General features: G+C 38.7%; 1 protein-coding gene and 2 long non-coding RNA genes across 9 annotated transcripts in view; 1 reads left to right on the top strand and 2 right to left on the bottom strand.

Annotated features, from left to right (window-relative positions):
* The window catches only part of ARID1B (AT-rich interaction domain 1B), a 475,555-nt gene that overhangs the window by 193,264 nt on the left and 267,102 nt on the right, over positions 1-15,189 (bottom strand). The window lies entirely within an intron of this gene.
* On the bottom strand, positions 6,488-8,227 carry LOC144585925 (uncharacterized). Its single transcript, XR_013540552.1, has 2 exons — positions 7,330-8,227; positions 6,488-7,242 (listed from the first exon to the last, which is right to left on the bottom strand). It is a non-coding gene; the product is annotated as an uncharacterized LOC144585925 (long non-coding RNA).
* Positions 8,079-15,189, top strand: part of LOC140705856 (uncharacterized) — a 45,738-nt gene continuing 38,627 nt past the window's right edge. The window contains exon 1 of the long non-coding RNA XR_012085432.2: positions 8,079-8,164. This is a non-coding gene — a long non-coding RNA (uncharacterized LOC140705856). The remainder of the gene's footprint in view (positions 8,165-15,189) is intronic.

The following is a 15,189-nucleotide window of genomic DNA, read 5'->3' on the forward strand; positions in this document are numbered from 1 at the left end:
AAAATTATAATTTCATTATACTTCTGTCAAAACTTTCCAGGTTTCTTTTAGTATATTTAGCATAAAACCTGTAGCAAGTGAAATAATGGAAATATGCCAAAGTGTAACTAGAAATACTGGGATTTTGCAAAAATTATATTATCCAGTACACAGCAAAACCACATTGTAAAAGAAACAAACTGCCTTACAAATTGCTCTTTTAAAAACTAAGCAGCTCAGAATTAACATGTTAACAAAGGACAGAACACTGTAAAGCAGCTGCCAGTTGCTGAGTGCAGGGATGAAAGACAACATATAAGGAAATTTCATTTCATTTTGAAAATAAGGTGTCAATTATAAATGGCCCCCTATAATTGACCTTAAAAGGATTTAATGCAATGAGTGCTTTTGCTCAATGAAACCTGGCATCCATTTCAACCACTGTTTCCCCTCCAGACCTATCCATTAAATATTAAAAAACAGGTTTGATAGCCACTGGTTAATAAACTGTACTTCTCTGGGCAAGCAACAATTTCATAGAAGTTGGGCTGCTGCAAAACAAGAGGGGGCACTACTGCAATTTTTCAGTTTCAAATGAAATAAATGCTTATATCCACTCAAATTTTAAAATTCTGGAACCAAAGTTGTGGCACACAATTCCAATGCTGTGTAATAATACTGAAACAATCAGAGCTACAATGTATCTCATAATGGTACAATACATCAGCTGTACTATATGACTAATGTTTTGACAGCTGGAAAAAATAAAGTCATGGGACCTGTCTACTGACAGTTCTGTCAACCTTCACATTGTACAAAAAATAACCTTCCTACTGAATGAGTAAATTCTTTGACATTTGTATACTTCCACTAACTACATTTTAAGATTTATTCCATCTTTATGAATATTGAAATTACCTCCACCTTTTCTATTGCATTGATCACTGATGCACTGATGACAGATACACAAATGTCTATGTAAACACAAGCATGTTCTAGATACATAAAACATAAATTTAAAAGATTCCAAACAATCAAAGTGTCATTTGAAAGAACAATTTCTTAAAGGATTTAAAAAAAAAAAAACACCTGGAATAGGCTGTAAATCTACTGAAGCTGCACAGCAGTATTTACTGAACACTAAATGGATTTTTCCCTTATACTTTTAAATTACAGTAATAGCATAAGCTGCCTAGAAGGTCCACCCTTGTTCTGCTTGCTTCTATCTGCTGCTTCGGTTTTAAAGAACATTTTCTTTTATTTCACTTTTCCACAACCCATAAAAAAGCCTCATTTCTAATTCATCCGTTCGTTCAGCTTAACCTCTCCTCTCAGCAATTAAAGCACTCTGCGCATCCCTCATCTATCACACAGCCAGCTAAATAATGCATTGCGTCCTCCGCTCATCTTTTATCATCCCAAATGACAGGTATTAGCATATCTCCCCAGTCAATTACAGTGCAGCGGAATAATCACAGCATAATTGGGCGAAAGCCACTCTAATCACCAACCCTGCAAACTCACGGAATAAAAACTGAGTGGCAGTTCAGACAGGCCTTGCTCTTGTCCATGACTCTAGCCAACAAGCTTGGCAGGTCTCCATTTCCCTTTTGCCTCTAAAAACATGTTCTTTGAGGTAAACACCTCAATTAAAAAAAAACTGATTAAAAAACAAAACTATGTGGACATACACATCCATACAGGCTGGTGCCAACATTCTATTCAATATAAAGTGTAATGCTTCTTTGGGACCTACTGGTGTAGTGGCTAAATTGCAGTACTGCAGATAAAGCTCCACTCACAATCTGTGTTCAATCCTAGGTAGCTCGAGGTTCATCCATCCTTCCAAGGTCAGTAAATTGAATACCTAGCTCCTGGGGTGTGCGCGCAATGTGTAGCCTGCATAATTAAACTGTAAGCTTCTCAGAGACTGCTTTGAGCAGTATGAGGTAGTATATTAATAGCATGCTTTGCCTATCACAGAGAACCTCACATCATATTAATGTTATACATAGTCAGCAGCTATTTATCCAAATACAGTACAGTACTTACTGATATTTTCAGCTTCATTTTAAGACTTTGTTTGATTTACAAGTGCTTTCTTGCAAGGAAAATGGATGGGGAAAGTACTTTTTGCGAGGAAAGTGTAGGAGGAAAGCACTTTACTCACTAGAAAGTGGAGGGGGAAAGCAGGAATAAAGCACTTTGATGATTCCTGCTTTCCACCTCCATTTTCTTGTGAAAAAAAATTCTGGGTTAGAAAAGTGGGGCGTCTTATACATGGAAAAGTATGTATTTTAGATTATTTTTAAAAACATTTAAATGGGGGCGGGGAAGAAATCACATTAATCCCTTTCTCATATCCACCTCTCTGTAAATGCCAGAGACAACCACTTTTCTAGAAGTCCTACTGATATTTACTTTAAGCTGTGCAGCATAACACAAAACAAAAATCAAAATATTATTTCCCTCTTCTACTGCCATCCAGAAATGACTTAGAACAAATGCAAGGAATAAGAATCAGCACTATCTAAGTAAAATATGGTACAAGAATTAAAATAACCAATAGGAACAATGTGGCACATCAAATACAATTAACTTTAAAGAAATGACAGAAGTTGAAATCTGCAGCTTAAAAGTTTACCAAGCCTAGATGTATTTCTGGTGGCTCTTAATCAGTTCCAAATCTGTAGCACTGCTACAGAAAAAATATGACTCATATAAAACTGGTCTTGTATTTTCCGACCTACAGATAACAGGGAAATTGCTGGATACCATATTTTCATTCAATTAAAGCTTACAGACAATCTTCAAAAGCAACCGACTTAGAGTACATTGCAATATTTCACCCAGGAACTAAGTAAAATGTGAATGCGTGAGGCTGTCAGTTAATGCTGCGGCTCATGAATCAATCAAAACTGATAAAATAATTTCCTGGATGACATTATTTGGGCATCTACGGAAAAATATTGATTGCGCAGCACCCCAAGTTACTCAATGGCTCCTTCTAAGAGAATATGATTCCATGCAGGATATAGTGGCTGAAATCCTGTTGGCGGAGCTGCGCTGCTGCGCTACACAATGAAGATGGTGTCATCAGCCTTGGGCGTGCTATTCTGGGGCAATAAAATGCTTCCTAGAGGCTCCTCCCACATTTTGGGAATCTTTAGTGATCCCCTCAATCCTGTGTAGTCTTTGGGAGCCCAAGAATGGAAGGCAGAAGTATTTAAAGCCAAAAATAGGTGCCAATGGTCTTGGTCTCATTGCTACTAAGTATTTCAGCCACTAAGGCAGGTCATGTCAATCATCAGCATTCCTGACATAATATATGTGCCTTATGTGTTAAGTCTGAAAATTTATCTATCTACTTCTGCATGTATCCCAAACATCAGGCAGTGGTTTATTGCTTCTAGCTCCCTATTGGAAGGCAAATACCTTCCCCCAGGACAAACCCCATGAGTTTCCTAGAACCATCTCCTGAGACTGAGTTGAAAAACAAATGGAATTACCAAAGAGAAGGATCACATACACTTATTCCTACCTGGCATTTTGAAGGATCCTATGTGAATGCCTTCGAAAACTGTTAAGAATTTCAGAAGAGTCAACAGGGTAACATTTCCTTGGTCCATAAGAGTGAGAAACTCAGTTCAAATCCGTCAAACATTAACAATATGCTTCACGTGCAGAGTCCCTGCATGTGAAGCATGAGTTCATAATAAAGCAAATTCACGACCCCAGGAGTTTCCTTTACATTGGGCTACTACTCTAGGCCGAACAATGGTTCACAAAAGTGTTCATATTAGCAATTTGTACAAAAGATTAGATTTACTGAAGTTTACTGAATTCATTTTTATTCACTTGACAACTATGATGTGTTCTGTTTCGATTTGACAATTGTAACATGTATTCTTGGTATTCTTCTTCAACTCAGTAAATTCTATCAAAGAGGATATTGGTCTACTGCAATGCAGAAATTGACACAAAGTATTTGGGAATTGCTCTGAGTGCATGTGCATGCACACACATAAATACACTGCTAAGGCAAAATACCTTTGGGATACAGTAGCACTAATAGAGGTATATAAAGAATATGATGCTAATGCCCTGATGCTGTCAATACAGGGAGTGCAAAATTCAACACACTATTATACCACAATTGTTGTTAAAGCTTAAAAATTACTGGGTCACACCTTTAGGAATATTACCAGGAATACCTAGCACAAGATAGTTATTTCTCAATGTATTCCTTAGTCCCTAATTTTGTCATGCTATATGGCATAGACAGAACAATATTGTTTCTTTCCAAACAATTCTTTCCAATTTGTGTAATTTATGTCTGAATCATTAAAATAACTATGCTGGTAAAAAGGCAAAAAAAGTGCATTGTATAGATTGGGTTTGTCTGAGAAAAATTACTTTTTGTAACACAATAATTAAATCACTTGGTGTATTTTCAAATACACACCACAGATTGTAACCAGTATTCTAAGCTCCACTGCTCAAGAGAAAGGAACAATAATGAAAAACAGAACAGAACAAAAAGCAGCCCCAAACAATGTATTGTTCAATATTTCATCTCAGTATTAGCTAAAGACATCATAAGAAGAGTGCTACAGTATTTGGTTTCTAAACTGAGATTTACCAAGGGCCTTCAGACATTCCCCTAACCTCTGTCTTAACAGTTAACTGCCTGTGTTATGCTGCCTATTTTCACCTCCCATGCTTTGATCAGTAAAGGAAGAGTATTTTATGGGCAGAAGAACAGGTTACACATCTGCAGCTGTGTTTCTTCAAGGGGCCATATGTGAATGCACACCAGTGGGTTTACCTGCACAAACCTTCCATCACTTCCAGAGCTGAGCTGACACATTTTAGCAGGAACCCCAGCCTCTGTATTGCTCACATCGCTGACCATTACTTCAAATTTCCCCCCAGGTCAGTGTCTATTACTAAGACATACAGAAAAGCAAGTACATCAAAAGAGAGGACGCAGGTGAGCTGTGTGAGATCAATTTTTCCTGACTTTTCAGGAGGCATCTGAGGAACTGCTGGTAGGCTCCCATGCAAACTTGACTGTGTTTGACATTCTGAGGGACAATGCAGTAGACAAATAAAGACATCTCCCTACTGCAGTGTTTCCCAACCTGGAGGTCATGAGGAGCGGGAGAGTCATGGATTGCCTTATAAGTGTTGTAGCCCATGTTAAGTAACTTCTTACTTGACCTTTCAGAGCCAGATATAAAAGTTAGTATATATGCATATGTATGAGAAACAGGCTGCTTGAAGGAGAAAGAAGCCTCAACTTTCTGGGAAAGGACGACTTTATCCCATTAACAATATCTTTTTATGCAAGTATTATGGGGTGTCACAGGTTACTTGGCTATTATAAAAGGGGGTTGCAACTCAAAAAAAGGTTGGCAATGACTGCCCTTCTGTATTCAATTTGCCACATTTTTTCCTCTGTTCGTATGAAATGGGGTTTACCCTTAGTTTTCCCTTTTCAAGTTTGGGGGTATACTGCTTACACAAAAATTCACAGTCCTCATCTCAAATCCTGTAAGACTGACAGATTTTCCTGGAAGTTAGAGGAATCATTCAAGGAGTCTGGTACAGTACAAACAATTGTAATGGTTACATGAGATTTGCTACTAGTGCCACACTCTGGGTTTGAACACATTTAAATACAAGTTTATGATTTGTTCTGGAAGTTTTTGGACTTACAATTCCAATGTACTTGCCATTCTAACCAACAGCTCAGTAAAAGTACATATGCCCACAGAAGAGCAGCATGAGTCACTGGTGAGGTTAAGAGTACATTTTCTGATTCTGAATCTGAGGAGCACTTTTCAGAAGAAAAAAGCCTTGTCTTACTTCATATCATGCACAATGCATTCTTTTGCAGTGCGCATTATGTGAAGGGTTTAGTGAATAGTTTCATCAATCGTGGTATAACTGTTGTTGAAGGCAGTGGTACCAAAAAATGAAACAGTGTATACCCTGTTTTCCTGAAAATAAGACCTAACCTGAAAATAAGCCCTTGTATGATTTTTCAGAATGCTCGTAATATAAGCCTTACCCCCCAAATAAGCCCCAGTTAAGTGAAACCCTGCCCTCCACTATTGTGCAGCAACCAGAAGAAGACAACATGACTGTATTTGAATAAATGTAGATTGTTGTACATGAAAAAAAATAAATAAAACATCCCCTGAAAATAAGCCCTAATGCCTTTTTGGAGCAAAAATTAATATAAGACCCTGTCTTATTTTCAGAAAAACACGGTACTACATCTGTCAACACTGGTAACTATTTTGGATAGGAAGTGGTGGAGGGAAGTAGTACCATCATTGAAATCAAAATTAATGACACATGTAATACTAATGGTATCACAACTGGTGCCATGGTATCATAGTTGGCACTAAGTAGGACCTAATTAACAGTTGGCACCAAATAAGGTGTAGCAAACATGTGAATGTCTTCGATAGGATTGCTTGATCCCAAGGAAGAATAATTTGGTATGATAAACGAGCTGAGTGTAACACCGAAGCTGATTGCAGAACTGATTAAACCAATGTAATGTACTAGTTAGCCTAATACAGTAAAGGAGGTTCAATCTACAATGTTTATGATTCTGTGTGATGGATGTTTAAACCTGTACTAGCAATCCTCAGCGTTGATATGGCAATTGTAGGTTGACTCTTATCCACAAGGCAACTGTCATTTCCATGTGCAAGAGGGGATATGTGATCTGTGACCTTTGTAAGCAAGGTAATCTGCCTCCCATACAGAACGGCTTGAAAGAAAGAGGTGAGTATAGTGTGAACTCTGGGCATGATCTGTTCACCTTGACCTCAGCTGATCAGAAGAACAGCCTCTGAAGACGTTGTTGCTGTTCCCAATGATGATGATGTAGAACTAGCCCAGATTCCACTTGGGGATTTTTTTTAAAAACATAATCTCATGCATTGAGCAAAATATTTGTTGCTGCTACTGCAAAGCTGACAGTAGTAGACCACCAACGTTAATCTTGATGCATTTAAAACAGATAACATCAAAGTAGCCAGTACAGTGGGGTCTCTACTTAAGAACGTCCCTACTTAAGAACAATTCCACTTAAGAACAGCTCCATTTGCTAAATTTTGCTTCTACTTGAGAACAAAAATCCAGATAAGAACAGGAAAAAAAAACTTTCCTGCTCTTTTTTTAACCTTAGGTCATCTTAGGTTAAAAAAAAGTTCTCCCCCTAGTGGTAGAGTACGTATTAACCTCTCCTACTACTTTAATTTATTATCGGATTGTATGTTTTAACTGTTTTATGCCAATAAAGGTTGCTTTGCTTGCTTGCGTATTAACCAGCTTTGCATTAGTTCCTATGGGAACTAATGCTTCAATGTACAAACGCACCTCTACATAAAAAAAAACAGCCAGAACGGATTAATTGGTTTTCAGTCCATTGCTTCAAAATTAGCTTCGTCAGAAGTGCTTTTAACACTGTTCCCCGACCTAAGGGGAAAAAAAAGAAAAAATCTCCCTCTAGTGGTAGAAGGCGGAATAGCAGCTTCCCATTAGTTTCTATGGACGGAAAAGAGCAGATATGGATTAAATGGTTTTCAATGCATTCCTATGGGAAATGCAGATTCTACATAAGAACTTTTCCACTTGAGAACCACCTTCCAATACGGATTAAGTTCCTAAGTAGAGACCCCACTGTACCATAGCAGTAGGTATGAATCGTAGTAGGATCACAAATTGAAGGTAATTCTGAAGCCTGGGTTGCCATAAGAAGCACTGAGAAAGGCAGTGGACATTAACAGATTGCAACTGACTTAAGTGATTGTTGCTTGGTGATAGCCTTGAAAGAAGAAACAGTACCTTTGGAAAGTAAAGCTCTGAGTCATGACTTTTCTCCACCTTGTTGAGCAAATAGTAAACACTGTTACATATATGCACATCATGGAAAAAACCCTCATCAGTCAAGGAAATTTTAGATCAGCAGACACTACATTTCTGAAGAAGAGATTTCAGGTCACAAATGGTTTAACAAAAATGTCTTTGGCAGACAAGAAAAGAAAAAAAGACAACAACTTATAACAATCAAGAAGCTCAGCAACAATTAAAGATGAAGAGGAAAGGTTTGAAAACAAGCAAGAGAAATTAGGAGGAATGGCCCTTGACATGCACAGTTACAGTGAGTAAGGCATCTTGCCAGAAATATGTAAGCTCAACTCTAGCAGGTTCTGGAAATTCTATGGGAGTTAGAGAGACCACAAAAAGTAACATTTTTTTTTCTTTAGTATTTGGTTAAGCAGTATGCAGTTACAAGACACTCAGATGGAATGTGTAATATCAGCGTTAGAGATGGAATACCTCTCCTCTTTTTGTTGTCCACAGAAGATTCCTTTTGTGACATTTTGATCTCCAAGAAATGTGAATAAGAAATTAAAACTGAATTCTAATTAAATGTCCCAGGTACCTTTTCTGACCATTCCAGCATTTGCAAAATTATAAGAGACATTTATATTTTAATGTGTACAGTATTTGTTTACAACCTTTCTTTTCCACTGATCTCTCATGAACTGTGTCCCCCTATAAAATCTAAAAACTGTTACATGCTCACAGTCATTGTGTCATGTTAGCTAATGTATACAGGAAATGGAACGAATAGATATTTTGTCAGACTATAGAAATACTCCACAACTTACTCTGTACATCTGACTTCAATTTTTAAGCAGTTCAACTATAAACAGCTCATAATTCATATGTCTCACTATATTACATTATTATCTCACTGTAGTGAAAATTCTGTTCCACAAACAGTTGAGAGTAACATCATGAGTATCCTAATCAGAATCATAGTGTCATAGTTGTCTGGAACACCTGATTTTCAGTGTCATGAAAGGAGAGATAATTGCTATTGATTCAATTACTGATCATCATATTATTAAGGAGGAGGTATTGAAGGATTTTCTTTCCCAGGTCCCAAAATAACTAGGGGCACTATGCATCTTGATGGCAAGGAGAAGGGAAATTTGCTTTTCTGCCTCAGTAAGCAAAATGTTCTCAGCAGAAGGCTTTCAGTTATCTGAATCCACTATCCCTAAAGAGGTTTTTAGGCACATCTTCTAGTTTAGTAATCTCCAGAGGTCTGAGGGCTGACAGACACATCCAGCCCCCATAGGGCCCCATGTATTCCAAGATATTTTTTTTCTTTTAAAAAGGTATTTGCTAATTAAAAAACACACACTACATATCATATAGTGGCCTGTTTTTTAAAAAGAAAAATACAAAACTTTTTGGGGCAGCAATGAGTGTGTCTCTGTGCGTGCATGACAATTGCCAGCGACACTGTCAAAGAGCAGAGGGGGCCTATTGAGTAAATTGCTTTTTAAAATATGCATTTTAAAAATCTGCATGTGAGAGGGAGCTGGGGTCCCAGTGGCGCTAGATAATGTACCGTATTTGGTCACCAATAGCTACATGCGACCTTATGAGCTGCACTTTTTTCACCCTACAGTGGCTTTTCACTCCTCTACCTCCTTGAGCTCCCCTGTCCTCAGGAAGATGTTTGAATAAAATATGTATTTTATGTTTTCCTTTTAGAAGAGGCAGCCATGTTAATCTGTGCTAGCATACCAGGCCAAAATCAAAACAAAAATAAAAAATAAAGACAACAAAAATGTTGTGGCACCTCAAAGACTAACTGCTATATTGTAATATGAGTTTTGTGGACCAGTCTACTTCCTCCACAAAAGCTCACTTGTTTTTGGTCCTATTTTTCCTTAGTCTTGAACCAATGGTGTGCTGGTGATTAGCTACCAGTGAAACAGAAATTTGTTTCTCTATTTTCAAGTTGGATCCAGAAGCAAACTAATATGCCTTGAGAGAATTGGTAGCTTGTCCTTATTAATAAACAAATTAAATAAGTAAAGATGGTTGTGTGCCCAATGAACCTGCCCATAGAGGAGATCATGTGTGATGTCATTGCATGATTTACTGCTGCAGCATTGCCACCAATAAACTAGAATAATTATCTCTTCAGGCAAGCTTTTCCTTAATGACTGGCTGCCTGAGTGGGATTTTTAAATGGACAGTTGTGCCTTACTGATTTGAATGCATTTTTGGTGTTCATTTTGTTTATACACTTTTAGTGTGGTATCTGTTTGAGCCTTTTCAGTTTTTGTACACTTACTGTTTTTAGTGTTTCATATTGTATTTTAATGATGTGAGCCACCTTGGGCCCTTCTTATGGAGAAAGATGGGGCAAAAACAATTCTAATAAATAAAACTCTCTGACATATGATACAACTGGAACATTCAAAATGGATGCAATGAGATGACCTCTGCTACAAAAGCACAGCAAAATGATCACTCCTCCAGGAAAGTGGTATCCTGCAAGCTTTGCTTGAGACTCTGATCTAAGCTTCCCTTCCTTCATATCAAGATGCAAATTCAAAATAAAGTACACAGATGCACACTGGTTATTCTTACATAATAGGGGATATAACAAAATTGGGCAATTCCAACATTAAGTTAGGGGAAAAATAAGTCTCCATGGGTAGGTCCACAATCAGAATTCTAATCCCTTAAAGCAGTCATTGAAATATTCTGCCATTCATTTAAAAGAAGAAATGAAAACATTTAACTCTGTCAAAACTTCCTTGATTAAACCACCGTTAACTAGCCAATCCACTGGATTTTGTTTTGTTTCAAGAAATAAAGTTGTGTAACATGTGACAAAGAACACCTGAGACAGCAAAGAACAGCTCTGCTTTCTTTCTTTGATAACACAGAGATAATGTGCACACTTTCACATTTGCCTAGACTTTTCGAGTTAACACTGATTCTGAAATCTCCTCTTGAGGAAATCTCATTGATCAAAATTCTGTAAGAGTAAGGGGAAAGACTGTGCTGAGCCGAGCCACAGCCTTCATTAAACATGCAGAACATAAACTGCTGACACAAAGCGACAGTGAATATGCAGCAGAGGAGAAAAAAGAGCCAAGTAGTAAGAGAAGGAGATGAGGTGGGGAGAAAACTCTGCCAAATACTTTCCTATTACAGGCTGCTTCCATCTCTCCCTCTCCCTCCCTCCCCCCCTCTCTCTCTAGGTCTTACACGTATCTTGCTGAATAGCATTTTTTAAATATATAAATAAAACCATACTGATGAAACTAAATATTTTTGGTTTAATGAATAAATAAATGACCAATATTAAGAGTACAGGAAATACTAATACTGCACCAAATTAAAAGCAAGAGCAGGTGAGACCTTTATAAGACAACTTTTATTTAAAAAGATAGCTTTCAAACCATACAAATCTTTGTCAGACCAGCCATCAATATGTTATAGATGGTGGAGATTCTTTCTAGCACTGAATGCATATGCAGAGACCAGTAGTAGGGAAGCAGCACCTTCTGAGACTGATCACTTAAGTTCTATCTCTTCCAGCAGGATTTTGGGAGTGACCACCACTGTTCAAATTGCAGGTTTTCCTGAGTGATCTTTCCTGAACAGCCTGTTTGCACTGAAGTGTTCCTACAGGCCTAAAAGTAGTCACTTCTTGGCATCCTCCACTTGGTTTATGCAGAAGAAAGGATAGTGTGTTTGTGCAGGATGCACACAATCTCTTGCAATAAAGTGTTTGCTTTCAAGGCCAAGCCAGGGCAGCTGTCAGTTGAGAGAGCCAAGAACCAGAAGCCAGAACCTGAAAGCTGACCTGGCACTGGAATTGAGGAACACATAGAAGCCCACTAGAGTCAAGAGACCTTGCTTGAGAAAGGTCTCATCCTAAACTGGGAAAAGCGGTGATGGTGGAGAGGCAGTAGGAAGAGAGAGAGACCTAATATCCTACTATGAGAAAGAATGTCTCCATAGCTGTTAGTTTGCAAGACTTGAGCAGAAGTTACTGGAAAAGAAATTAGGGCAGTAGGAAGAATGAACAAGCTAACATGAGATGCTGTTGGTTTGCAAGGTCTGAGAAGAACTGTTAATGACAGGACATGATGCCCTGATGTCCAATGAAGTGCGTTTCATCCACAAACGAGATGTTTCGATTGCCAGGTATTTGTATTTTGTTAGTTTTTCCAATTCTTTATTTTCAACTCTGGCATCCTATGGAATTGCAATGTCAACGATCCAGACCTTTCTTCATTCTATCACTACTATGTCTGGTGTGTTATGTTCAAGGTGTTTATCAGTGTGGATCTAGAAATCCAAGAATATCTTGACTTCCTCACTTTCTGACACCATCTCTATCTGATGTTCCCATGAGTTTTTGGAGGCTGGCAAGTTTATTTTTTGCATAATGCACTAATTTTGCCACTCTATCATGTCTAATTTTGTAATCTGTTTGTGCTATCTTTGGACATTCACAGATGAGGTGTGACACAGTTTCATCTTTTTTTCTGCAGAGCTGACATTTGCTGTTAGCAATAACTCCTTGGATCTTAGCTTTCATCACGCTGGCTTGGAGTGCTTGTTCTTGTGCAGCAAAAATCAAGTCTTCAGTTTCTCAAGCCTCCCCAGTTTTAGTCATGCCCATGTTGAATTACGATCATGCTTTCCATCAATATTTCTCAGGTGTTGTTCATGTAGTGGTTTATTTTTCCAGCTGTTTAATTTATTTTCAAATTGTTGTTTCTTATATTAAGCCTTTGTTTCTGTTGTTTTCAAAATATTCTCCATTTTTACTGCCTTCAGTAATTTTTCTCTGCTCATACTGATATAATTATTTAGGCTTCTTTTTTCCTCCTCTACTACCTGTAGAAGATTCCTCCTCTAAATACATCACTCCACATCAGTTTTTGGATGTAGTGTGTGATGCGTGTTCATTAATTTCCATATTTTTCAATCCAATTCTTCTAATTTGTTTAATAATACTCCAATCTATTATTTCAGCTGGGTATCTAATCACTGGAACTGCCCATGTATTTATGGCTTTGATTTTATTTCCACAATTTAATTTTGATTTTAAGATTTTCCAGTCTTTTGATACATTCCCTTTCTGTTAGTCCTTTAAACTTTTGTGTGCACAATGTTATTTGTATCTAGTATTCCACAGTATTCATAATTTTCAGCACTTGAGGGTAATCTTATAATACTGCCATTTTAAAACTCTATTCCATGCAGTTTTTTGATCTTGCCATGGTGCAGAGATAGAGCTACACATCTGTCAATTCCACATTTCATTTGGATATATTCACTAAATATTTGCACTGTATTTTTCAGTGATTTTATCTTTGTGGAACTTTTTCCATATACAGTGGTGCCTCGCATTACGACGTTAATTCGTTCCAGTGAAATCGCTGTAGAACGAAAATGTCGTAATGCAAAAATAAAAAGCCCATTGAAACGCACTGAAATCCCTTCAATGGGCTGGAAATTCACCGTCCAGCGAAGATCCTCCATAGGGCGGCCATTTTCGGTGGCTGTCTTGCGAGGAATCCGTCCAAAAACACAGCGGGGAGCCATTTTATTTACCCGGTGGCCATTTTTAAACCGCTGATCAGCTGGAGGAAAATCGTCGTTTTGCGAAGAATCGGTTCCGTAAGCAGGGAACCGATCATCGCAAAGCGAAAAAACCCGATCGCAAAAAGACTGTCGTAATGCGGTTTCGTTGTAATGCGGGGCAATTGTAAAGTGAGGCACCACTGTAGTTTTAGGGCATCCATGCATAACAGATGATTGATTTTTCCTGCTTGTTCTGAAATATGGTAGCCCAATCCAGTTTTATTTAAAATCATTGACATGGGGATGAGTGAGATGTTAAACAGCAATGGTGACAAAGAATCCCCCTGAAATGTTCCTCTTTTGATGCTAACTTCCTCAATTTCTTCACCATGGGACATTAAGACTTATTTTCCATTTCTCCATATTTTTCTTGAGGAACTTCTGAATGTTTTTACTAATCCCAAACATTTTAAGGCAGGATTTTAATCCAGCTGTGTGGCAATGAGTCAAATGTCTTTTTATAGTCTATCCAGGCCATGTTAAGGTTTGTTTTTCATCTTTTTGTATTCTTCAGGATCATTTTATCAATAAGCAGATGATCTTTTGTGCCTCTTTATTTTTTAAAGTTCCCCTTCTGTTCAGCTCAGTATAGGGAGTTTTCAGTTAAGTAATTATGTACAGTGGTGCCTCACTAGACGGTTGCCCCGCTTTACGACAAAATCGCTTTACGATGGTTTTTTGCAATCGATTTACCCATTGGAAAATGATGGTTTCAATGGGGCTTTTTTGCACTACGATCACCCGCGCCCGCTTTAGAGCACTTCGGCAAGCCTCAGAAGGGAAAAATGCTCTTCCCCCCTTTCCCTTCCGAGGCTTGCCGAAGGCTGGAGGAAGAGGCGGGAACTTTAAATTTGGTTTCAGACAAGCCTCTGCAAATGCCGATCGCTGCACAGAGGGACCCACACGAGTCCTTCCATGGTGCGAGGTAAGCTCCAGGGGACCCCCAAAGCCAGGTCGTGTGGCTTCGGGGCACCCCCACCAGGGTTCTGATGGCTTCTCCTGCACCATTAGAGCCCTGGTGGGGGTGCCCCAAAACCACCCGTGCTCATTTTAGAGCATTTTGAAGGCTTCTCCTGATGGTGCAGGAAAAGCCTCCAATGTGCTCTAAAATGGGCATGGGTGGTTTCGGGGCACCCCCACCAGAGTTCTGATGGTTTCCCATACACCATCAGAGCCCTGGCAGGGGTGTCCTGAAACCACGGGCGCCCGCTTTAGAGCACTTCGGAGGCTTTTCTTGCACCATCAGAGGACTGGTGGGGGACCTCCAAAGCTGGTGATCACGGGGAGCGGACCCCCCGCCAGTCCTCCCATGGTGCTTCCCCCCCCAGGAACGCATTAATTAATTTTCAATGCATTCCTATTGGAAATTTGGTTTCGCAAGACGATGTTTTCACAAGACAGCGATTTCCAGGGAACGGATTAACATCGTCTTGCGAGGCACCACTGCATTGAATTTGCAAGTACTCCTATGAGGAGCTTGTTGGAAGGCATGTAACTGGTTGATAATTACTGGGATTATTGCCCTTTTGATGATCTTTTATTATCAGAAATGTGCGGCCTGTTGTCATTCAGTCTTCAGTTGTAGAATTTTGACAAAAGGTAAAGGTAATGGTTCCCCTTGACAATTTTTGTCCAGTCGTGTTCGACTCTAGGAGGCGGTGCTCATCCCCGTTTCCAAGCCATAGAGCCAGTGTTCGTCCAAAG

This window comes from Pogona vitticeps, chromosome 1, assembly GCF_051106095.1.
Source record: "Pogona vitticeps strain Pit_001003342236 chromosome 1, PviZW2.1, whole genome shotgun sequence".
Taxonomy (NCBI): domain Eukaryota; kingdom Metazoa; phylum Chordata; class Lepidosauria; order Squamata; family Agamidae; genus Pogona; species Pogona vitticeps.